Raw genomic sequence first — 24465 nt, forward strand, 5'->3', positions numbered from 1 at the left:
AGTGTTAAAACCTCTCTGAGCCAGCCTCTACAGTGTTAACCCTCTCTGAGCCAGCCTCTACAGTGTTAACCCTCTCTGGGCCTGCCTCTACAGTGTTAACCCTCTCTGGGCCTGCCTCTACAGTGTTAACCCTCTCTGAGCCGGCCTCTATAGTGTTAACCCTCTCTGAGCCAGCCTCTATAGTGTTAACCCTCTCTGGGCCTGCCTCTACAGTGTTAACCCTCTCTGGGCCTGCCTCTACAGTGTTAACCCTCTCTGAGCCAGCCTCTACAGTGTTAACCCTCTCTGAGCCAGCCTCTACAGTGTTAACCCTCTCTGGGCCTGCCTCTACAGTGTTAACCCTCTCTGGGCCTGCCTCTACAGTGTTAACCCTCTCTGAGCCGGCCTCTATAGTGTTAACCCTCTCTGAGCCAGCCTCTATAGTGTTAACCCTCTCTGGGCCTGCCTCTACAGTGTTAACCCTCTCTGGGCCTGCCTCTACAGTGTTAAAACCTCTCTGGGCCAGCCTCTACAGTGTTAACCCTCTGTGGGCCTGTCTCTATGGTGTTAAACTGTGGGCCTGTCTCTATGGTGTTAAACTGTGGGCCTGTCTCTATGGTGTTAAACCTCTGTGGGCCTGTGTCTATGGTGTTAAACCTCTGTGGGCCTGTCTCTATAGTGTTAAACTGTGGGCCTGTCTCTATGGTGTTAAACCTCTGTGGGCCTGTCTCTATAGTGTTAAACTGTGGGCCTGTCTCTATGGTGTTAAACCTCTGTGGGCCTGTCTCTATAGTGTTAAACAGTGGGCCTGTCTCTATGGTGTTAAACCTCTGTGGGCCTGTGTCTATGGTGTTAAACCTCTGTGGGCCTGTGTCTATGGTGTTAAACCTCTGTGGGCCTGTCTCTATAGTGTTAAACAGTGGGCATGTCTATATAGTGTTAAACTGTGGGCCTGTCTCTATAGTGTTAAACTGTGGGCCTGTCTCTATGGTGTTAAACCTCTGTGGGCCTGTGTCTATGGTGTTAAACCTCTGTGGGCCTGTCTCTATGGTGTTAAACCTCTGTGGGCCTGTGTCTATGGTGTTAAACCTCTGTGGGCCTGTCTCTATAGTGTTAAACCTCTGTGGGCCTGTCTATATAGTGTTAAACTGTGGGCCTGTCTATATAGTGTTAAACCTCTGTGGGCCTGTCTCTATAGTGTTAAACCTCTGTGGGCCTGTCTATATAGTGTTAAACTGTGGGCCTGTCTATATAGTGTTAAACCTCTGTGGGCCTGTCTCTATGGTGTTAAACTGTGGGCCTGTCTCTATAGTGTTGAACCTCTGTGGGCCTATCTCTATGGTGTTAAACCTCTGTGGGCCTGTGTCTATGGTGTTAAACCTCTGTGGGCCTGTCTCTATAGTGTTAAACAGTGGGCATGTCTATATAGTGTTAAACTGTGGGCCTGTCTCTACAGTGTTAAACCTCTGTGGGCCTGTCTCTATGGTGTTAAACTGTGGGCCTGTCTCTACGGTGTTAAACCTCTGTGGGCCTGTCTCTACGGTGTTAAACCTCTGTGGGCCTGTCTCTATAGTGTTAAACCTCTGTGGGCCTGTCTCTATGGTGTTAAACCTCTGTGGGCCTGTCTCTATAGTGTTAAACTGTGGGCCTGTCTCTATAGTGTTAAACTGTGGGCCTGTCTATATAGTGTTAAACCTCTGTGGGCCTGTCTCTATAGTGTTAAACCTCTGTGGGCCTGTCTCTATAGTGTTAAACCTCTGTGGGCCTGTCTCTATGGTGTTAAACTGTGGGCCTGTCTCTATAGTGTTAAACTGTGGGCCTGTCTCTATAGTGTTAAACCTCTGTGGGCCTGTCTCTATGGTGTTAAACCTCTGTGGGCCTGTCTCTATGGTGTTAAACCTCTGTGGGCCTGTCTCTATAGTGTTAAACTGTGGGCCTGTCTCTATAGTGTTAAACTGTGGGCCTGTCTATATAGTGTTAAACCTCTGTGGGCCTGTCTCTATAGTGTTAAACCTCTGTGGGCCTGTCTCTACAGTGTTAAACCTCTGTGGGCCTGTCTCTATAGTGTTAAACCTCTGTGGGCCTGTCTCTATGGTGTTAAACTGTGGGCCTGTCTCTATAGTGTTAAACTGTGGGCCTGTCTATATAGTGTTAAATTGTGGGCCTGTCTCTATAGTGTTAAACTGTGGGCCTGTCTCTATAGTGTTAAACTGTGGGCCTGTCTATATAGTGTTAAACCTCTGTGGGCCTGTCTCTATAGTGTTAAACTGTGGGCCTGTCTCTATGGTGTTAAACCTCTGTGGGCCTGTCTCTATAGTGTTAAACTGTGGGCCTGTCTCTATGATGTTAAACCTCTGTGGGCCTGTCTCTATGGTGTTAAACCTCTGTGGGCCTGTCTCTATAGTGTTAAACCTCTGTGGGCCTGTCTCTATAGTGTTAAACTGTGGGCCTGTCTCTATGATGTTAAACCTCTGTGGGCCTGTCTCTATGGTGTTAAACCTCTGTGGGCCTGTCTCTATAGTGTTAAACCTCTGTGGGCCTGTCTCTATAGTGTTAAACCTCTGTGGGCCTGTCTCTACGGTGTTAAACCTCTGTGGGCCTGTCTCTATGGTGTTAAACCTCTGTGGGCCTGTCTCTATGGTGTTAAACCTCTGTGGGCCTGTCTCTACGGTGTTAAACCTCTGTGGGCCTGTCTCTACAGTGTTAAACCTCTGTGGGCCTGTCTCTACGGTGTTAAACCTCTGTGGGCCTGTCTCTATGGTGTTAAACTGTGGGCCTGTCTCTATAGTGTTAAACCTCTGTGGGCCTGTCTCTATAGTGTTAAACCTCTGTGGGCCTGTCTCTACGGTGTTAAACCTCTGTGGGCCTGTCTCTATGGTGTTAAACCTCTGTGGGCCTGTCTCTATAGTGTTAAACTGTGGGCCTGTCTATATAGTGTTAAACCTCTGTGGGCCTGTCTCTATAGTGTTAAACTGTGGGCCTGTCTCTACAGTGTTAAACCTCTGTGGGCCTGTCTCTATAGTGTTAAACCTCTGTGGGCCTGTCTCTATGGTGTTAAACCTCTGTGGGCCTGTCTCTATGGTGTTAAACTGTGGGCCTGTCTCTATAGTGTTAAACTGTGGGCCTGTCTATATAGTGTTAAATTGTGGGCCTGTCTCTATAGTGTTAAACTGTGGGCCTGTCTCTATAGTGTTAAACTGTGGCCCTGTCTATATAGTGTTAAACCTCTGTGGGCCTGTCTCTATAGTGTTAAACTGTGGGCCTGTCTCTATGATGTTAAACCTCTGTGGGCCTGTCTCTATGGTGTTAAACCTCTGTGGGCCTGTCTCTATAGTGTTAAACTGTGGGCCTGTCTCTATGATGTTAAACCTCTGTGGGCCTGTCTCTATGGTGTTAAACCTCTGTGGGCCTGTCTCTATAGTGTTAAACTGTGGGCCTGTCTCTATGATGTTAAACCTCTGTGGGCCTGTCTCTATGATGTTAAACCTCTGTGGGCCTGTCTCTATGGTGTTAAACCTCTGTGGGCCTGTCTCTATAGTGTTAAACCTCTGTGGGCCTGTCTCTATAGTGTTAAACCTCTGTGGGCCTGTCTCTACGGTGTTAAACCTCTGTGGGCCTGTCTCTATGGTGTTAAACCTCTGTGGGCCTGTCTCTACGGTGTTAAACCTCTGTGGGCCTGTCTCTATAGTGTTAAACTGTGGGCCTGTCTATATAGTGTTAAACCTCTGTGGGCCTGTCTCTATAGTGTTAAACTGTGGGCCTGTCTCTACAGTGTTAAACCTCTGTGGGCCTGTCTCTATAGTGTTAAACCTCTGTGGGCCTGTCTCTATGGTGTTAAACCTCTGTGGGCCTGTCTCTATGGTGTTAAACTGTGGGCCTGTCTCTATAGTGTTAAACTGTGGGCCTGTCTATATAGTGTTAAATTGTGGGCCTGTCTCTATAGTGTTAAACTGTGGGCCTGTCTCTATAGTGTTAAACTGTGGGCCTGTCTATATAGTGTTAAACCTCTGTGGGCCTGTCTCTATAGTGTTAAACTGTGGGCCTGTCTCTATGATGTTAAACCTCTGTGGGCCTGTCTCTACGGTGTTAAACCTCTGTGGGCCTGTCTCTATGGTGTTAAACCTCTGTGGGCCTGTCTCTACAGTGTTAAACCTCTGTGGGCCTGTCTCTATAGTGTTAAACTGTGGGCCTGTCTCTATAGTGTTAAACTGTGGGCCTGTCTATATAGTGTTAAACTGTGGGCCTGTCTCTATAGTGTTAAACTGTGGGCCTGTCTATATAGTGTTAAACCTCTGTGGGCCTGTCTCTATAGTGTTAAACTGTGGGCCTGTCTCTACAGTGTTAAACCTCTGTGGGCCTGTCTCTATGGTGTTAAACCTCTGTGGGCCTGTCTCTATGGTGTTAAACTGTGGCCCTGTCTCTATAGTGTTAAACTGTGGGCCTGTCTATATAGTGTTAAACTGTGGGCCTGTCTCTATAGTGTTAAACTGTGGGCCTGTCTATATAGTGTTAAACCTCTGTGGGCCTGTCTCTATGGTGTTAAACCTCTGTGGGCCTGTCTCTATAGTGTTAAACTGTGGGCCTGTCTCTATAGTGTTAAACCTCTGTGGGCCTGTCTCTATAGTGTTAAACCTCTGTGGGCCTGTCTCTATAGTGTTAAACTGTGGGCCTGTCTCTATAGTGTTAAACTGTGGGCCTGTCTATATAGTGTTAAATTGTGGGCCTGTCTCTATAGTGTTAAACTGTGGGCCTGTCTATATAGTGTTAAACTGTGGGCCTGTCTCTATAGTGTTAAACCTCTGTGGGCCTGTCTCTACGGTGTTAAACCTCTGTGGGCCTGTCTCTATAGTGTTAAACCTCTGTGGGCCTGTCTCTACGGTGTTAAACCTCTGTGGGCCTGTCTCTATGGTGTTAAACCTCTGTGGGCCTGTCTCTATGGTGTTAAACCTCTGTGGGCCTGTCTCTATGGTGTTGAACCTCTGTGGGCCTGTCTCTATAGTGTTAAACCTCTGTGGGCCTGTCTCTATAGTGTTAAACCTCTGTGGGCCTGTCTATATAGTGTTAAACTGTGGGCCTGTCTATATAGTGTTAAACCTCTGTGGGCCTGTCTCTATAGTGTTAAACTGTGGGCCTGTCTCTACAGTGTTAAACCTCTGTGGGCCTGTCTCTATGGTGTTAAACCTCTGTGGGCCTGTCTCTACGGTGTTAAACCTCTGTGGGCCTGTGTCTATGGTGTTAAACTGTGGGCCTGTCTCTATAGTGTTAAACCTCTGTGGGCCTGTCTCTATGGTGTTAAACCTCTGTGGGCCTGTCTCTATAGTGTTAAACTGTGGGCCTGTCTCTATAGTGTTAAACCTCTGTGGGCCTGTCTCTATGGTGTTAAACCTCTGTGGGCCTGTCTCTATAGTGTTAAACCTCTGTGGGCCTGTCTCTATAGTGTTAAACTGTGGGCCTGTCTCTATAGTGTTAAACTGTGGGCCTGTCTATATAGCCCCTCTATATCTCCTATCCACTTCTTACTGCTAGACAATGGAAGAGTTATCAATGGGTTACTTCATTTAATATCGCCTGAGGATTTCTCATCTCTCATTTGCAATAACATTTATATTTGTTTTGATAAACAACAGCAAATTAAAGTGGCAGTGCTGTGTTCTATATTTCCACACAATGATGTTGGAATTTGATCGAATACAAACAGTGTAGTTATTCCCTCCGTAAGGAAATGAAACAGGCAAAACGTCAGTACAGAGACAAAATGGAGTCGCAATTCAACGGCTCAGACAAGACGTGTTGGGCAGGTTCTACAGACAATCACAGATTACAAAGGGAAAACCAGCCACGTCGTGGACACAGACATCTTGCTTCCGGACAAGCTAAACACTTTCTTTGCCCGTTTTGAGGATAACACAGTGCCGCCAACATGGGCCTCTCCCAAGGACTGTGGGCTCTCGTTCTCTGTGGCCGACGTGAGTAAGATGTTTAAGTGTTTTAACCCTCGCAAGGCTGCCGACCCAGACGGCATCCCTAGCCGCGTCCTCAGAGCATGCGCAGACCAGCTGGCTGGAGTGTTTCCAGACATATTAAATCTCTCTCTATCCCAGTCTGCTGTCCCCACTTGCTTCAAGATGTCCACCATTGTTCCTGTACACAAGAAAGCGAAAGTAACTGAACCAAATGACTATCGTCCCGCAGCTTTCTCTTCTGCCATCATGACTATCCCTCCCATTAGGCTCCTCTACTTGGGCCCCTCCCATTAGGCTCCTCTACTTGGGCCCCTCCCATTAGGCTCCTCTACTTGGGCCCCTCCCATTAGGCCCCTCTACTTGGGCCCCTCCCATTAGGCTCCTCTACTTGGGCCCCTCCCATCAGGCTCCTCTACTTGGGCCCCTCCCATTAGGCTCCTCTACTTGGGCCCCTCCCATTAGGCTCCTCTACTTGGGCCCCTCCCATTAGGCTCCTCTACTTGGGCCCCTCCCATTAGGCTCCTCTACTTGGGCCCCTCCCATCAGGCTCCTCTACTTGGGCCCCTCCCATTAGGCTCCTCTACTTGGGCCCCTCCCATCAGGCTCCTCTACTTGGGCCCCTCCCATTAGGCTCCTCTACTTGGGCCCCTCCCATCAGGCTCCTCTACTTGGGCCCCTCCCATCAGGCTCCTCTACTTGGGCCCCTCCCATTAGGCTCCTCTACTTGGGCCCCTCCCATTAGGCTCCTCTACTTGGGCCCCTCCCATTAGGCTCCTCTACTTGGGCCCCTCCCATTAGGCTCCTCTACTTGGGCCCCTCCCATCAGGCTCCTCTACTTGGGCCCCTTACTCAGGCCACTCCCAGTCTAGCAAACTTCTTGCATGAGAAATTCGTTTTTTCTAAGAAGATATATTTGTTCATTTTTTAACATTTTAATTTAAAACAGTTTAAGGTACTTAATTATTACCCAGAAATGATTTGATATTGAGATAAAAACGGTTACGTTGGACCTTTAGTACAAACACCAACAACAGCAACAAACAGACAGAGAGAGAACCAGTCAACCAGTCATTGAACCAGTCAACCAGTCATTGAACCAGTCAACCAGTCATTGAACCAGTCAACCAGTCATTGAACCAGTCAACCAGTCATTGAACTAGTCAACCAGTCATTGAACCAGTCAACCAGTCATTGAACTAGTCAACCAGTCATTGAACCAGTCAACCAGTCATTGAACTAGTCAACCAGTCATTGAACCAGTCAACCAGTCATTGAACCAGTCAACCAGTCATTGAACCAGTCAACCAGTCATTGAACTAGTCAACCAGTCATTGAACCAGTCAACCAGTCATTGAACTAGTCAACCAGTCATTGAACCAGTCAACCAGTCATTGAACCAGTCAACCAGTCATTGAACTAGTCAACCAGTCAGTGAACCAGTCAACCAGTCAGAGAACCAGTCAACCAGTCATTGAACTAGTCAACCAGTCAGTGAACCAGTCAACCAGTCAGAGATTCAGTAAACCAGTCAGTGAACCAGTCAACCAGTCAGGGATTCAGTGAACCAGTCAGTGAACCAGTCAACCAGTCAGAGATTCAGTGAACCAGTCAGTGAACCAGTCAACCAGTCAGTGAACCAGTCAGTGAACCAGTCAACCAGTCAGTGAACCAGTCAGTGAACCAGTCAGTGAACCAGTCAACCAGTTAGAGAACCAGTCAGTGAACCAGTCAACCAGTTAGAGAACCAGTCAGTGAACCAGTCACCCAACTCTTCCTCTCAGCAGGCTGTCTGATGTGTTCTCCACCATGCTATGCCACCTGGAAACACATCCAAGTCCTCCAGTCTCTTTTCTCTCGTTTTCTTTATTTGCGTCTTCATTTTCCTGTCTCTATCTCTCTTCTTGTCTCTGTCTTGCAGGTTGAGATTGTCCTGGAGAGAGCTGAGAAGTTTCCTCTAGACCGGCTATATTGTAAAACAATTTTGGTCTTAATGTAAGGTTGGTGTTAGGTTTAAAATCAGAATGTATAACTTTGGAGCTAGGCCAGCTATTGACCACTATCCACAGCTGCCTCCAGGAAAATATCGATCCCAATAAATGCCAACCTAGTTCTCAATTCAATTTAAGGGCTTTATTGGCATGGGAAACATATAGTTAACATTGCCAAAGCAAGTGAAATAGATAATTAACAAAAGTGAAATAAACAATATAAAATTAAAAGTAAACATTACACTCACGCAAATCTCATATTATGTCTATATACAGTGTTGTAATGATGTGCAAAGTACAAAAGGGAAAATAAATAAACATATAATATGGGTTGTATTTACAGTGGTGTTTGTTCTTCACTGGTTGCCCTTTTCTTGTGGCAACAGGTCACACATCTTGCTGCTGTGATGTCACACTGTGGTATTTCACGCCAATAGACATGGGAGTTTATCAAAATTGGATTTGTTTTCTAATTCTTTGTGGATCTGTGTAATCTGAGGGAAATATGTGTCTCTAATATGGTCATACATTTGGCAGGAAGTTAGGAAGTGCAGCTCAGTTTCCACCCAATTTTGTGGGCGGTTTGCACATAGCCTGTCTTCTCTTGAGAGCCAGGTCTGCCTACAGAGGCCTTTCTCAATAGCAAGGCTATGCTCACTGAGTCTGTACATAGTCAAAGCTTTCCATACTTTTGGGTCACTCACAGTGGTCAGGTATTCTGTCACTGTGTACTCTCTGCTTAGGGCCAAATGTCATTCTAGTTAGCTCTGTTTTTTTGTTAATTCTTTCCAATGTGTCAAGTAATTCTCTTTATGTTTTGTCATGATTTGGTTGGGTCTAATTGTGTTGCTGTCCTGGGGCATGTTTGTAAACAGAGTTCCAGGACCAGCGTGCTTAGGGGACTCATCTCCAGGTTCATCTCTCTGTCGGTGATGGCTTTATGGAAATTTTGGGAATCGGTTTATTTTAGGTGGTGGTAGAATTGAATGTGTCTGGATGTTGATCATTAGCAGGTATCGTCCTAATTCTGCTCTGCATGCATTATTTGGTGTTTTACGTTATACACAGAGGATATATTTACAGAATTCTGCATGCAGTCTCAATTTGGTGTTTGTCCCATTTTGTGAATACTTCGTTGGTGAGCGGACCCCAGACCTCACAACCATAAAGGGCAATGGTGGGTTCTATAACTGATTCAATTATTTTTTGCCAAATCCTAATTCGTATGTCAAATGTTATGTTCCTTTTGAAGGCGTAGAAGCACTTCTTGCCTTGTCTCTCAGATCGTTCACAGCTTTGTGGAAGTTATCTGTGGCGCTGATGTTTAGGCTGAGGTATGTATAGTTTATTGTGTGCTCAGTGGGCAGTGGTTCGCAAACGTTTTATAGTCCCGTACTTGTGAATAAGACAGGGTGTAGCGGATAAGACAGGGTGTAGCAGTAAGACAGGGTGTAGTGGATAAGACAGGATGTAGTGGTTAAGATGGATTCTAGTAGATAAGACAGGGTGTAGTGGATAAGACAGGGTGTAGTGGATAAGACAAGGTGTAGTGGATAAGACATGTTCTTGTGCAGTGGTTCCCAAACGTTTTATAGTCCCGTACCCCTTCAAACATTCAACCTGCAGCTGCATACCCCTTCTAGCACCAGGATCAGCGCACTCTCAAATGTTGTTTTTTGCCATCATTGTATTCCTGCAACACACACACAATACAATACATTTATTAAACATAAGAATGAGTGTTTGTCACGACCCGGCTCATGGGAAGTGACAAAGAGCTCTTATAGGACCAGGGCACAAATAATAATATAATAATAATCAATAATTTTGCTCTTTATTTAGCCATCTTACATGTACAACTTTATTTGTTCATCAAATTGTGAATAACTCACGACAGGTTAATTAAAGAGAAGGGTGTGCTTGAAAGGATGCACATAACTCTGCAATGTTGGGTTGTATTGGAGAGAGTCTCAGTCTTAAATTATTTTCCACACACAGTCTGTGCCTGTATTTAGTTTTCATGCTAGTGAGGGCTGAGAATCCACTCTCACATAGGTACTTGGTTGCAAAGGGCATCAGTGTCTTAACAGCATCAATTTGCCAAGGCAGGATACTCTGAGCGCAGCCCAATCCAGAAATCTGGCAGTGGCTTCTGATTAAATTAAATTTTCACAGAACCGCTTGTTGCAATTTCGATGAGGCTTTCTTGTTCAGATATCGGTAAGTGGACTGGAGGCAGGGCATGAAAGGAATAACGAATCCAGTTGTTTGTGTCACATTTGACATTGTCCGTAACCTTGAGTTAATTTGCACCCAAAACATCATACAATGATGGAAAGAGCAGTGTGTTGTCCGTGTTAATGCAGACAGAGAAGAGCTCCAACTTCTTAATCATAGCCTCAATTTTGTCCCACACATTGAATATCGTTGCAGAGTCCCTGTAATCCTAGATTCAGATCATTTTGGCGAGAAAAAACCTCACCCAGTCGTGTGAGAAACTCGTCATCATGCGGTCAGACAAGTGAAAATGAACGTGTCAATACTGTGCCCCTTGATAACCAGCACACCTCCGTATTTTGCAAAAGCGTTACATGGTTGCTGCCCATTTATTTATTTATTTTATTTTACCTTTATTTAACCAGGTAGGCCAGTTGAGAACAAGTTCTCATTTTCAACTGCGACCTGGCCAAGATAAAGCAAAGCAGTGCGACACAAACAACACAGAGTTACACATTGGATAAACAAACGTACAGTCAATAACACAATAGAAAAATCTATATACAGTGTGTGCAAATGTAGTAAGATTAGAGAGGTAAGGCAATAAATAGGCCATAGTGGCAAAATATTTACAATTTAGCATTAACACTGGAGTGATAGATAGAAGATGAATGTGCAAGTAGAGATACTGGGGTGCAAAGGAGAAACAATAAATAACAATATGGGGATGAGGTAGTTGGATCGGCTGTTTACAGATGGGCTATGTACTGGTGCAATGATCGATAAGCTGCTCTGACAGCTGATGCTTAAAGTTAGTGAGGGAGATATAAGACTCCAGCTTCAGTGATTTTTGCAATTTGTTCCAGTCATTGGCAGCAGAGAACTGGAAGGAAAGGCAGCCAAATGAGGAATTGGCTTTAGGGATGACCAGTGAGATATACCTGCTGGAGCGCGTGCTACGGGTGGGTGTTGCTATGGTGACCAGTGAGCTGAGATAAGGCGGGGCTTTACCTACCAAAGACTTATAGATGACCTGGAGACAGTGTGTTTGGCGACAAATATACAGCGAGGGCCAGGCAACGAGAGCAAACAGGTCGCAGCGGTGGGTAGTATATGGGGCTTTGGTAACGAAACGGATTGCACTGTGATAGACTGCATCCAATTTGCTGAGTAGAGTATTGGAGGCTATTTTGTAAATTACATCGCTGAAGTCAAGGATCGGTAGGATAGTCAGTTTTACAAGGGTATGTTTGGCAGCATGAGTGAAGGATGCTCTGTTGCGAAATAGGAAGCTGATTCTAGATTTAATTTTGGATTGGTGATGCTTAATGTGAGTCTGGAAGGAGAGTTTACAGTCTTGCCAGACACCTAGGTATTTGTAGTCGTCCACATATTCTAAGTCAGAGCCGTCCAGAGTAGTGATGATGGACGGGCGAGCAGGTGCGGGCAGCGATCGGTTGAAGAGCATGCATTTAGTTTTAATTGTATTTAAGAGCAGTTGGAGGCCACTGAAGGAGTGTTGTATGGCATTGAAGCTAGTTTGGAGGTTTGTTAACACGGTGTCCAAAGAGGGGCCAGAAGTATACAGAATGGTGTCGTCTGCGTAGAGGTGGATCAGAGAATCACCAGCAGCAAGAGCGACATCATTGATATATACAGAGAAGAGAGTCGGCCCGAGAATTGAACCCTATGGCACCCCCATAGAGACTGCCAGAGGTCCAGACAACAGGCCCTCTGATTTGACACAATGGAACTCTATCTGAGAAGTAGTTGGTGAACCAAGCGAGGCAGTCATTTGAGAAACCAAGGCTGTTGAGTCTGCCGATAAGAATGTGGTGATTGACAGAGTCGAATGCCTTAGCCAGGTCGATGAAGACGGCAGCACAGGACTGTCTTTTATCGATGACGATTATGATATCGTTTAGGACCTTGAGCGTGGCTAAAATGCAACCATGACCAGCTCGGAAACCAGATTGCATAGCAGAGAAGGTACGGTGGGATTCGAAATGGTCGGTGATCTGTTTGTTCCCTTGGCTTTCGAAGACTTTAGAAAGGCAGGGTAGGATAGATTTAGGTCTATAACAGTTTGTGTCTTATGTCTCCCCCTTTGAAGAGGGGGATGACCGCGGCAGCTTTCCAATCTTTAGGGATCTCAGACGATACGAAAGAGAGGTTGAACAGGCTACTAATAGGGGTTGCAACAATTGCGGCGGAAAATTTTAGAGAGGGTCCAGATTGTCTAGCACAGCTGATTTGTAGGGGTCCAGATTTTGCAGCTCTTTCAGAACATCAGTTATCTGGATTTGGGCGAAGGAGAAATGGGGGAGGCTTGGGCAAGTTGCAATGGGGGGTGCAGAGCTGTTGACCAGGGTAGGGGTAGCCAGGTGGAAAGCATGGCCAGCCTTAGAAAAAGGCTCATTCAAATTCTCGATTATCGTAGATTTATTGTTGGTGACAGTGCTCTTATTCTCCATGGAGTTTACAGTGTCCCAGAACTTTTGGGAATTTGTGCTACAGAATGCAAATTTCTGTTTGAACAAGCTAGCCTTTGCTTTCCTGACTGCCTGTGTATATTGGTTCCTAACTTCCCTGAAAAGTTACATATCGCGGGGGCTATTCGGTGCTATTGCAGTATGCCGCAGGATGTTTTTGTGCTGGTCAAGGGCAGTCAAGTCTGGGGTGAACCAAAGGCTAAATCTGTTCTTGGTTCTACATTTTTTGAATAGGGCATGCTTATTTAAGATGGTGAGGATAGCACTTTTAAAGAATAACCAGGCATCCTCTACTGATGGAATGAGGTCAATATCCTTCCAGGATACCCGGGCCAGGTTGATTAGAAAGGTCTGCTCACTGAAGTGTTTTAGGGAGTGTTTGACAGTGATGAGGGGTGGCCGTTTGACCGCGGACCCATTATGGACGCAGGTAATGAGGCAGTGATCGCTGAGATCCTGGTTGAAGACAGCAGAGCTGTATTTAGAGGGCAGGTTGGTCAGGATGATATCTATGAGGGTGCCCGTGTTTACGGATTTAGGGTTGTACCTGGTGGGTTCCTTGATAATTTGTGTGAGATTGAGGGCATCTAGCTTAGATTGTAGGATGGCCGGGGTGTTAAGCATATCCCAGTTTAGGTCACCTAACAGTACAAACTCTGAAGATAAATGGGGGGCAATTAATTCACATATGGTGTCCAGGGCACAACAGCTGGGGGTTGAGGGGGGGCCTATAACAAGCGGCAACAGTAAGAGACTTATTTCTGGAAAGGTTGATTTTTAAAAGTAGAAGCTCGAACTGTTTGGGCACAGACCTGGATAACATGACAGAACTCTGCAGGCTATCTCTGCAGTAGACTACAACTCCACCCCCTTTGGCAGTTCTATCTTGGTGGAAAATGTTGTAGTTGGGGATGGAAATTTCAGAATATTTGGTGGCCTTCCTAAATCAGGATTCAGACACGGCAAGGACATCAGGGTTGGCGGAGTATGCTGAAGCAGTGAATAAAACAAACTTTGGGAGGAGGCCTCTGATATTAACATGCATGAAACCGAGGCTTTTACGGTTACAGAAGTCAACAACTGATAGCGCCTGGGGAATAGGAGTGGAGCTGTGGGCTACAGGGCCAGGGTTAACCTCTACATCACCAGAGGAACAGAGGAGGAGTAGGATAAGGGTACGGCTAAAGGCTATAAGAACTGGTCGTCTAGTGCGTTGGGGACAGAGAATAAAATGAGCAGATTTCTGGGCATGGTAGAATAGATTCAAGGCATAATGTACAGAAAATGCTACGGTAGGATGTGAGTACAGTGGAGGTAAACCTAGGCGTTGAGTGACGATGAGAGAGGTTTCGTCTCTGGAGTCACCAGTTAAGCCAGGTGAGGTCTCCGCATGTGTATGTGGGGGGACAAAAGAGCTATCTCAGGCATGTTGAGCGGGACTGGGTGCTCTACAGTGAAATAAAACAATAAGTACTAACCCAGACAGCAGTAGACTAGGCATATTGACATTAGAGAGAGGCATAAAGCAATCGCTGGTGTTGATTGGGAGAGCTAAGACACCAATGGATAAACGGCGATGAATGGGCAGAGAGGGTCAGTTAGGTACACACAGGACCTGAGTTCGAGGCTGCGGCCGACAGATAAACCAAAAGAGGTACCGCGTTAGTGAATAGTCCAGCAGGCATCAGCTGTGTAGCTGAGTGATCATAGGGTCCAATGAGCAGCAATAGGTGAGTCAGGAAGCCGTTCGGTAGTCGCTACTACGCTAGGTGAGCGGGAGACAACGGCGTTCAGAAAGCTAGCGGGCCGGGGCTAGCAGATGGGTCTTCGGCGACATCGCACCGGAAAAGCCTGTTGAAACCACATCGGACAATTACGTCGGCAAACCAGTAGTGATGGATCGGTGGAGCTCCGTGTCGACAATAAGGGGTCCGGGCCAAAAGGCAAAAGAGGTATTGTAGCCCAAGAAGTTAGCTGGTATATGGGCCTAGCTCGAGGCTAGCTTAAGGCTAACTGGTGCTTGCTTTGGGACAGAGGCGTTAGCTAACAGTAGCCACTTGATTGCAGCTAGCTAGCTGCGATGATCCGGAGTAGTGATCCAGAACTTGAGGCAGGAATCCGGTGATGTGGTAGAGAGAAGCAGTCGGATATGCTCTGGGTTGATATTGCGCTATGTAGACTGGCAGGTATTGTCCGAGCTAAAGCTGGCTGGTATCCGAGCTAAAGGTGAAGACCGCTAGCCGTGGCTAACAAAGACTGATAACTAGTAGCTAGTTAGCTGGCTAGCTCCTGATGGAAGTTCCAGTTATAAGGAATAAAAATAGCAGATCCGTACCACATTGGGTGAGGCGGGTTGCAGGAAAGTATATTTAGTTTGTAGATAGAAAGTGAGATTAAAATATATGCAAAAAAATGACTATTTACACGGGATAAGACACGGGATAAGACAAACACACGTCCGACTGCCCACGCCATCTTGGTTTTCAGATTTACTGAAAAACATGGTGACCCCCTGGAGCGGCTCGAAGGCCGAGGAGATGAGTGGTAGCGGGTAGCGGTTCTTCACCGTTATGTCATTGAGAACCCAGTAGTCGATGCACGGGCGCAGGGTGAATGACTCTTGCAGCAGGGGAGTCCCCAATGTCGGACTCCATCGCATTGTTCTCTGGTCCCGTCAGAGAGTACTGTACAGTCGTCCTTAGGACGGAGTCGTGCTAGGGAGAAGGTCAATCCCGCAGTCATAAGGTCGGTGTGGCGGGAGCGAAGTGGCCCGGGCCTTGCTGAACACCTCCCGGAGGTTCAGGTACTCCGCGGGAATGGCGGAGAAGTCCGGGGCACCTTCCGAGCCCCCAGGAAGACGTCCCGGGGCAGGTTGTGCTGACTTCAGGCAATGGGCATGGCAGAACGGGCTCCAGCCGAACTGGCAATGGACAAACAGAGAACACAGGTATAAATACACAGGGAAAATGGGAAAGATGGGCAACTCCTGGAGGGGGGTGTAGACAATCACAAAGACCAGTGAAACAGAACAGGGTGTGACAATTATTCTGTGCTATAGGTGTACCTACCGTAGGAGTCCCCTCGAAGCCTACCACTGAGCTGCAGGAGTTGTGACCCGTTTTTGTTGGTTATGTTGTCATAGTTCTGTCACCTCCAGGAAGGTGTTACTCCACCTGTTTGCTGAGGGTGTCAAGTTCTTGTCCAGTTCTGGCATTTAGGTCGCCGCAGACTATTACATGTCCCTGGGCCTGGAAATGATTGATCTCCCCCTCTTGGTTGGAGTAGCTGTCTTCATTAAAGTACGGGGATCCTAGTAGGGGGATATAGGTAGCACAGAGGAGGACATTTTTGTTCTCTGTTGAGATCATTTCCTTTTGAATTACTAGCCAAATGTAACATTTGCTCTATAGCAAATGAGCATACCCCCTGAGTCCCATCCCTGTTTAACTCCTGGTAGTTTGGTGGATGGGACTACCAGCTCTCTGTTACCTAGAGGGCAACCATTGGGTCCATCTCCTCTATACCCTTTTTAACACTTGTAGTTTGGTGGATGGGACTGCCAGCTCTCTGTAACCTAGAGGGCAACCAGTGGGTAACATGCTTCTTGTATTTATTTGGTGAATTCCAGTTGCTCTCTCTCTCTGTATGTGCCTTCTTCACCACGCTGTCTGTGTGGGTGGACAATTTCAGTTTGTCCGTGATGTGTATGCCGAGGAACTTAAAACTTTCCACCTTCTCCACTACTGTCCCGTCAATGTGGATAGGGGGGTGCTCCCTCTGCTGTTTCCTGAAGTCCACGATCATCTCCTTTGTTTTGTTGATGTTGAGTGTGAGTGTGAGGTTATTTTCCTGACACCAAACTCCGAGGGCCCTCACCTCCTCCCTGTAGGCCGTCTTGACATTGTTGGTAATCAAGCCTACCACCGTAGTGTTGTCTGCAAACTTGATGATTGAGTTGGAGGCGTGCATGGCCACGCAGTCATGGGTGAACAGGGAGTACAGGAGAGGGCTGAGAACGTACCCTTGTGGGTCCCCAGTGTTGAGGATAAGCGGGGTGGAGATGTTGTTTCCTACCCTCAACACCTGGGGGCGTCCCATCAGAATGTCCAGGACCCAGTTCCACAGGGCAGGGGTCGAGACCCAGAGTCTCAAGCTTAATGACGAGTTTGTAGGTTACTATGGTGTTAAATGCTGAGCTGTAGTCGATGAACAGCATTCTTACATAGGTATTCCTCTTGTCCAGATGGGTTAGGGCAGTGTGATTGCGATTGCGTCATATGTGGACCTATTGGGGCGGTAAGCAAATTGGAGTGGGTCTAGGGTGTCAGGTAGGGTGGAGGTGATATGATCCTTGACTAGTCTCTCAAAGCACTTCATGATGATGGAAGTGAGTGCTAGGGGGCGATAGTCATTTAGCTCAGTTACCTTAGCTTTCTTGAGAACTGGAACAATGGTGGCCCTCTTGAAGCATGTGGGACCAGCAGACTGGGATAAAGATTGATTGAATATGTCCGTAAACACACCAGCCAGATGGTCTGCGCATGCTCTGAGGACGCGGCTAGGGATGCCGTCTGGGCCGGCAGCCTTGCGAAGTTTAACATGTTTAAATGTTTTACTCACGTAGGCTCCGGTGAAGGACAGCCCGCAGGTTTTGGTAGCGGGCCGTGTCGTGACACTGTATTGTCCTCAAAGCGAGCAAAGAAGTTGTTTAGTTTGTCTGGGAGCAAGACGTCGGGGTCCGCAATGGGGCTGGTTTTCTTTTTGTAGTCCATGATTGACTGTAGACCCTGCCACATACCTCTCGTGTCTGAGCTGTTGAATTGCGACTCTACTTTGTCTCTATACTGACGCTTAGCTTGTTTGATTGCCTTGATGAGGGAATAGCTACACTGTTTGTATTCGGTCATGTTTCCGGTCGCCTTGCCCTGATTAAAAGCAGTGGTTCGCGCTTTCAGTTTTGCGCAAATGCTGCCATCAATCCACGGTTTCTGGTTGGGGAAGGTTTTAATATTTACCGTGGGTACAACTTCACCGATGCACTTGCTAACAAACTCGCTCACCGAATCAGCGTATACATCAATGTTGTTGTTCGACGCTATCCGGAACATATCCCAGTCCACATGATCGAAGCAATCTTGAAGCGTGAAATCAGATTGGTCGGACCAGCATTGAACAGACCTGAGCACGGGCGTTTCCTGTTTTAGTTTCTGTCTGTAGGCTGGGAGCAACAAAATGGAGTCGTGGTCAGATTTGCCGAACGGAGTGCGGGGAGGGCTTTTATGCGTCGCGGAAGTTAGAATAACAATGATCCAGAATTTTGCAGGCCCGGGTCGCGCATTCAATATGCTGATAAAATTTAGGGAGCCTTGTTTTCAGATTAGCCTTGTTAAAATCCCCAGCTCCAATAAATGCAGCCTCAGGATATGTTTTTTCCAGTTTACATAGTTCTTTCAGGGCCGTCGAGGTGTCTGCTTGGGGGGGGGGGGGGGGGGGGGGGGATATACACGACAGTGATTATAATCGAAGAGAATTCTCTTGGAAGATAATGCGGTCGGCATTTGATTGTAAGGAATTCTAGGTCAGGTGAACAAAAGGACTTGAGTTCCTGTATGTTGTTATGATCACACCACGACTCGTTAATCATAAGGCATACCCACGCCCTTTTTCTTACCAGAGAGATGTTTGTTTCTGTCGGCGCGATGCGTGAAAAAAATGGGTGGCTGTACCGACTCTGATAAGGCATCCCGAGTGAGCCATGTTTCTGTGAATGTTACAATCTCTGATGTCTCTCTGGAAGGCAACCGTTGCTCGGATTTCGTCTACCTTGTTGTCAAGAGACTGGACATTGGCAAGTAGTATACTCGGGAGCGGTGGGCGATGTGCCCGTCTACGGAGGCTGGCCAGAAGACCGCTCCATCTGCCCCTTCTGCAGCACCGTTGTTTTGGGTCGCCTGCTGGAATCCGATCCATTGTCCTGGGTGGTGGACCAAACCGAGGATCCGCTTCGGAAAAGTTGTATTCCTGGTCATAATGTTGGTAAGCTGACATTGCTCTTATATCCAATAGTTCCTCCCAGCTGTATGTAATAAGACTTAAGATTTCCTGGGGTAACAGTGTAAGAAATAATACCTACATTTTTTTTTTATAGTTTCCTAAGAACGCGAAGCGAGGCGGCCATCTCTGTCGGCACCAGAAGTCGTTTACTCAGTACTTTGTTGAAGCACCTTTGTAAGCGACTACCGCCTCGAGTCTTCTTGGGTATGACGCTACAAGATAGTCACACCTGTTTTTACAGAGTTTCTCCCATTCTTCTCTGCAGATCTTCTCAAGCTCTGTCAGGTTGGATGGGGAGCATTACTGCACAGCTATCTTAGGGTCTCTTTAGAGATGTTTCATCAGGTTCAAGTCCGGGCTTTGGCTGGGCCACTCAAGGTCATTCAGAGACTTGTCCTGAAGCCACTCCTGCGTTGTCTTGGCTGTGTGCTTGGGGTCATTGTCCTGTTGGAATGTGAACCTTCGCCCCAGTTTGAGGTCCCGAGCACTCTGGAGCAGGTTTTCATCAAAGATTTCTCTTTACTTTGCTCCTTTCATCTTTCGCTTGATACTTACTAGTCTCCCAGTCCATGCCGCTGAAAAAAATCCCTACAGCATGATGCTGCCACCACCATGCTTCACCATAGGGATGGTGCCATGTTTCCTCAAGATATGACACTTGGCATTGAGGACAAAGATTTCAGTCTTCGTTTCATCAGACATAAGAAAAAATGTCTCATGGTCTGAGAGTCTTTGGGTGCCCTTTGGCAAATTCTATGCGGGCTGTCATGTGCCTTTTACTGAGGAGTGGCATCCGTCTGGCCACTCTACCATAAAGGCCTAATTGGTGGAGTGCTGCATAGATGGTTATCCTTCTGGAAGGTTCTCCCATCTCCACAGATGAACTCTGGAGCTCTGTCAGAGTGATCATCGGGTTCTTGGTTCCCTCCCTGACCAAGGCCCTTCTCCCCCGATTGCTAAATTTGGCTAGGCGGCCAGCTCTAGGTTGAGTCTTGGTGGTTCAAAACTTCTCCCATTTAAGAATGATAGAGGGCAATTTTTGGTACCCTTCCCCAGATCTGTGCCTCGACACAGTCCTGTCTCGGAGCTCTACGGACAATTCCTTTGACCCCAAGGCTTGGTTTTTGCTCTGACATGCACTGTCAACTGTGGGAGCTTATATAGACAGGTGTGTGCCTTTCCAAATCATGTCCAATCAATTGAATTTACCACAAGTGGACTCCAATCAAGTTCTAGAAACATCTCAAGGAGGATCTTTGGAAACAGGATGCACCTGAGCTCAATTTCGAGTCTCATCGCAAATGGTGTGAGTACTTACTGTAACAATCAAAAGTTTGGACACACCTACTCATTCAAGGGTTTTTCTTTATTTTTACTATTTTCAACATTGTAGAATAATAGTGAAGACATCAAAACTATGAAATTATACATATGTAATCATTTAGTAATCAAAAAATGGTTAAACAAATAAAAAAATATATACTGCTCAAAAAATAAAGGGAACACTTAAACAACACATCCTAGATCTGAATGAAAGAAAAAATCTTATTAAATACCTTTTTCTTTACGTAGTTGAATGTGCTGACAAAAAAATCACATAAAAATAATCAATGGAAATCCAATTTATCAACCCATGGAGGTCTGGATTTGGAGTCACACTCAAAATTAAAGTGGAAAACCACACTACAGGCTGATCCAACTTTGATGTAATGTCCTTAAAACAAGTCAAAATGAGGCTCAGTAGTGTGTGTGGCCTCCACGTGCCTGTATGACCTCCCTACAACGCCTGGGCATGCTCCTGATGAGGTGGTGGATGGTCTCCTGAGGGATCTCCTCCCAGACCTGGACTAAAGCATCCGCCAACTCCTGGACAGTCTGTGGTGCAACGTGGCGTTGGTGGATGGAGTGAGACATGATGTCCCAGATGTGCTCAATTGGATTCAGGTCTGGGGAACGGGCGGGCCAGTCCATAGCATCAATGCCTTCCTCTTGCAGGAACTGCTGACACACTCCAGCCACATGAGGTCTAGCATTGTCTTGCATTAGGAGGAACCCAGGGCCAACCGCACCAGCATATGGTCTCACAAGAGGTCTGAGGATCTCATCTCGGTACCTAATGGCAGTCAGGCTACCTCTGGTGAGCACATGGAGGGCTGTGCGGCCCCCCCAAAGAAATGCCACCCCACACCATGATTGACCCACCGCCAAACCGGTCATGCTGGAGGATGTTGCAGGCAGCAGAACGTTCTCCACGGCATCTCCAGACTCTGTCACGTCTGTCACGTGGTCAGTGTGAACCTGCTTTCATCTGTGAAGAGCACAGGGCGCCAGTGGCGAATTTGCCAATCTTGGTGTTCTCTGGCAAATGCCAAACGTCCTGCACGGTGTTGGGCTGTAAGCACAACCCCCACCTGTGGACGTCGGGCCCTCATACCACCCTCATGGAGTCTGTTTCTGACCATTTGAGCAGACACATGCACATTTGTGGCCTGCTGGAGGTCATTTTGCAGGGCTCTGGCAGTGCTTCTCCTGCTCCTCCTTGCACAAAGGCGGAGGTAGCGGTCCTGCTGCTGGGTTGTTGCCCTCCTACGGCCTCCTCCACGTCTCCTGATGTACTGGCCTGTCTCCTAGTAGCGCCTCCATGCTCTGGACACTACGCTGACAGACACAGCAAACCTTCTTTCCACAGCTCACATTGATGTGCCATCCTGGATGAGCTGCACTACCTGAGCCACTTGTGTGGGTTGTAGACTCCGTCTCATGCTACCACTAGAGTGAAAGCACCGCCAGCATTCAAAAGTGACCAAAACATCAGCCAGGAAGCATAGGAACTGAGAAGTGGTCTGTGGTCCCCACCTGCAGAACCACTCCTTTATTGGGGGTGTCTTGCTAATTGCCTATAATTTCCACCTGTTGTCTATTCCATTTTCACAACAGCATGTGAAATTTATTGTCAATCAGTGTTGCTTCCTAAGTGGACAGTTTGATTTCACAGAAGTGTGATTGACTTGGAGTTACAATGTGTTGTTTAAGTGTTCCCTTTATTTTTTTGAGCAGTGTATTTTAGATTTTAGATTTTTCTAAGTAGCCATCCTTTGCCTTGATGACAGCTTTGCAGACTCTTGGAATTCTCTCAACCAGCTTCAAGAGGAATGCTTTTCCAACAGTCTTGAAGGAGTTCTCACATATGCTGAGCACTTGTTTGCAGCTTTTCCTTCAATCTTCGGTCCAAGTTATCCCAAACCATCTAAAATTGGGTTAAGGTCGAGTGATTGTTTTGACCAGGTCATCTGATGCAGCACCATCACTCTCCTACTTGGTCAAATAGCCTGGAGTTGTGTTTTGGGTCATTGTCCTGATAATCTGTCACGTCCTGACCAGTGAAAGGTCATTTGCCATAGTAGAATGGTCAGGGCGTGCCAGGGGGGTTGTTTTGTGTGTTTTGGGGTTTGTTTGTTTCTAGGGGAATTTGTTCTAGTTTTCATTTTCTATGTTTCGTTTTCCAGGTTTGGCCGAGTATGGTTTCCAATCAGAGGCAGGTGTCTTTCGTTGTCTCTGATTGGAAGCCATACTTAGGCAGCCTGTTTTCCTTTGGGGTTTTTGGGTGGTTGTTTTTCGTTATAGTCTTTGTACCTTACGGAAGTGTTCTCTTATAATAAATTAAGAATGAGCACTCTACATGCTGCGCCTTGGTCTAATCCTTTTGACGGCTGTGACATAATCCCACTAATCGCAAACCAGATGGGATGGCGTATCGCTGCAGAATGCTGTCACGCCCTGACCAGGTGAACTCGGGTATTTTGTGTCAGGGTGTGTCATGTTGGGTATTTTTCCTTGGTTTGTTTTCTATGTTGGCGTTATAGCCTTGTGTTAGCTCTAGGTGTTTATTTCTATGTTGGGTTCTGTCGATTCCCAATCAGAGACAGCTGTCGCTAGTTGTCTCTGATTGGGGTCACATTTAAGTTCCTTTTTCCCCCACGCTGTTGGTGGGGTGTTGTCTCTTTGTATTTCGAGCAGCATTTTCTTGGTTTTGTGTACGTGTTTAATTCAGTGTGAAGAATAAACATGTGTTCGCTCCCAGCTGCGCTTTGGTCCTCTTCCTCATCACCCGACGACGATCGTTACAAATGCTGTTAAGTGTGTGCCTTGAATTCTAAATACATCACACACAGTGTCACCAACAAAGTAAATAGTAAAACAAATGTAGTAAGAAAAACCCTTGAATGAGCAGGTGTTGTAAAACTTTTGACCGGTAGTAGATATATATATATATATATATATAACATGACATCTTTTTACACTTATTTAATCCCTTTTTTCGGAAGGTAAAAGTATATTTCACAAAACTGTTTTCAAATGACATAGAGGGCTTGGGCTGTTAAATATCAACAAACTAATTTTGACGTCTTGATAACTGCGTCCATGACACGAGCCCGGATATTTTGGTTCTCACAGAGATGTGACTAAATGCCTCGATACCGGATAAGGACATTGACATTGATGATTTACATCATCTTTAGTTGTGACAGACTGAAAACATTGTATTGTGTTACAAAGTGGGATTAAAATTGATTTAATTGTAATTTTTTTGGTCAACGATCTACACAAAATACTCAGTAAATTCTTTTTTTTTTTTTTGTGATTCAGATTCAAGTCTTGCCATAGATTTATTTTCAAGCAGTGTGCTCTGGGAGTCGGGAAGCAAGTTCAGGGAGTGACTTTTAAAATTAAATAACAAAGCAAGAAACACGAGTAGCATACAGACATGAAACAACGGAACAGAAACGGGAAAGAACCAAAGGGAGTACAGTTGAAGTCGGAAGTTTTACATCCACTTAGGTTGGAGTCATCAAAACTCGTTTTTCAACCACTCCACAAGTTTCTTGTTAACAAACTATAGTTTTGGCAAGTCGGTTAGGACATCTACTTTGTGCATGACACAAGTGATTTTTCCAATAATTGTTTACAGACAGATTATTTCACTTATAATTCATTGTATCACAATTCCAGTGGGTCAGAAGTTTACATACACTAAGTTGACTGTGCCTTTAAACAGCTTGGAAAATTCCAGAAAATTATGTAATTTAGCTTCTGAGAGGCTAATTGACATAATTTCAGTCAATTGGAGGTATACCTGTGGATGTATTTCAAGGCTTACCTTCAAACTCAGTGCCTCTTTGCTTGACATCATGGGAAAATCAAAAGAAATCAGCCAAGACCTCAGAAAAAAAATTGTAGACCTCCACAAGTCTGGTTCATCCTTGGGAGCAATTTCCAAACGCCTGAAGGTACCATGTTCATCGGTACAAACACTAGTACGCAAGTATAAATACCATGGGACCACGCAGCCGTCATACCGCTCAGGAAGGAGACTCGTTCTGTCTCCTAGAGATGAACGTACTTTGGTGCAAAAAGTGCACATCAATCGCAGGACAACAGCAAAGGACCTTGTGAAGATGCTGGAGGAAACGGGTACAAAAGTATCTATTGCCACTGTAAAACGAGTCCTATATCGACATAACCTGAAAGGCCACTCAACAAGGAAGAAGCCACTGCTCCAAAACCACCATAAAAAACCCAGACTACAGTTTGCAACTGCACATGGGGACAAAGATCATACTTTTTGGAGAAATGTCCTCTGGTCTGATGAAACAAAAATAGAACCGTTTGGCCATAATGACCATCGTTATGTTTGGAGGGAAAAGGGGGATGTTTGCAAGCCGAAGAACACCATCCCAACCGAAAAGCACGGGGGTAGCAGTAACATGTTGT

At 46.2% G+C, this 24465-nt stretch overlaps 1 protein-coding gene across 1 annotated transcript in view; it reads left to right on the forward strand.

The window, feature by feature from the left end:
* The window catches only part of LOC106590716 (vasoactive intestinal polypeptide receptor), a 165339-nt gene that overhangs the window by 45295 nt on the left and 95579 nt on the right, over positions 1-24465 (forward strand). The gene's annotated exons all lie outside the window — the stretch shown is intronic.

Source organism: Salmo salar, chromosome 29 (assembly GCF_965601325.2).
Source record: "Salmo salar chromosome 29, fSalSal1, whole genome shotgun sequence".
NCBI lineage: Eukaryota > Metazoa > Chordata > Actinopteri > Salmoniformes > Salmonidae > Salmo > Salmo salar.